The following is a 1,984-nucleotide window of genomic DNA, read 5'->3' as shown; positions in this document are numbered from 1 at the left end:
CAGACAGAGACAGAGGAAGAAAGAAAGAATGGACTTGCTTTAGGCTTTTGAAACCTCAAACCCACCTCCAGTGACACACTTCTCCAGCAAAGCTACACCTAATCCAACAAGGTCACACTTCCTATTTCTTCTCAAGTAGTGTCATTCCCTAATAAACGTATGTTGGGATATTCTTATTCAGAACACCCCACAATGTGTTTTGGTCCCTCTAGCCCCATTCCCCCTTCTCAATTCCTTCTTGGTCCTTCACCACTTTTTCTTCCTAACTCATGTGTTCTCTTTGTTTTTAATTTAAAATTTTAATTTCTTTAGACAGGGTCTCCCTATTTAGGCCTTGTTGTCTTAGAACTCTCTATGTAGACCAAGCTGGCTTTGGACTCACAGAGATCAGGCCAGCCTCTGCCTCGTGAGTGCTGGGTTTAAAGGCATCCACCATTATGCCTGAATAAAATTTTGATTTTTTTTGAGAATTTCATACATGAGTAATACATTTATATCATTTCTAACCCTCTCTCTTCCCCTGCAACTTCTCTTGTGTCCCTCCCTCACTACCTCCTAAATTTACAATCTTCTCTTTAAATGTTCATGTAATATATGAAATACCCTGCTGTGTCTATTGGGATTATTATATAACCTCTCAGCAATCTCATCCTTGGAAAAGACTGATTCTCTCTCAGCAGCCATTAATCATCTGTAACTCTTCCTCTAAGGATGGGGCCTTTTGGTATTTCTCCTCTCCACAGTAGAATGCCAATTGGCGCTGTCACCATGCAAGGCTTATTTAGGCAAGTACAATTTTGAGATGGCATGAGAGCAGCTTCCCTATCTTTTATAGAACACTGTTTCATGGCAGATGTCCTAGATCTATGGCTATTACAGTTTTCCCACCCCCCTCTTCCATGATGTTTCCTGAGCCTCAGTTGTGCGACTCAACCGTGTGCGGGCTGTGTTGGAGATGTATCAGTTGGGATTGGGCATCCCACATTCAGTTGTTTTATGCTTCCTGACAAGTTGTAGCTTACCATAATGGTCACTGTCTGGTGTAAAAAGACTTTCTTTGATGAGGAGTGAGAGCTATATATCTGTGGGTATCATGATAATTGTTTGGAATGCAGTTGAAAATAATACTGGTTTAGTTATAATAATAGATTCTCCTCTAAGGTCCACGACCTCACTGGCCATAGACAGTTGGCTAGGTTTATAATACCAGGCATAAATTTCCTCTTATTGAGTGAGACTTAGTTCAATTAGACAGATGCTTGTTCCACCATAATATAAGCACCACTATTGAAATCTTTGGGATGTCTAGCCATACTAGTGTTATTGTGAGTTACAATCCTCACTGCAGGATAAGACTACTACTTGTTTCTCTCCGCAACTTGCAACACATTTTGAGATATTATAAGAGCCAGTCCTAAGGGATGAGGCTAACTGGTCGCTTTTAGCCCGACTCCTCAAAGTGTTGTGTCAGACATGTGCCATGTTTTTAGCAATAGGATCTGACCTTAAAGTTCTAGGAAGCAGCCAATGGCAACAGTAATAGCCTATACTATTGGGAGTGTCTTTTTCACTTCCTTGTCTTACAACTCAAAGGGAGGATTCCCATGCCTGGCACTGGAGTGTAGTCTATGGATCTTGTTGAGAATATTCAAACCCCAAGTAGCATAACTATTCAAACTATATATGAAGATGGGCTCATGCGCTCTCTCTCTCTCTCTCTCTCTCTCTCTCTCTCTCTCTCTCTCACACACACACACACACACACACACACACACACGCGCGCGCACACACACACACACACACACACACACACACACACTTATTTCAACATCACTTACTGAAAAGACTATCCTGTCCCAACTGAAACCCGTTTTGTCTTCATTAAAAATCAGTTTTCCATGTACATGAAAAACTATTTCTAGACTTTCTATGTCATTCTATTAAGCTATTATCCGTATGTGGGCCAGTGCTGCAGTGGCTGTGT

This window comes from Rattus norvegicus, chromosome X (assembly GCF_036323735.1).
Source record: "Rattus norvegicus strain BN/NHsdMcwi chromosome X, GRCr8, whole genome shotgun sequence".
NCBI classification, from domain to species: Eukaryota; Metazoa; Chordata; class Mammalia; order Rodentia; family Muridae; genus Rattus; species Rattus norvegicus.
The sequence above is the reverse complement of the archived record's forward strand: the minus strand, read 5'-3'. Positions refer to the sequence as shown.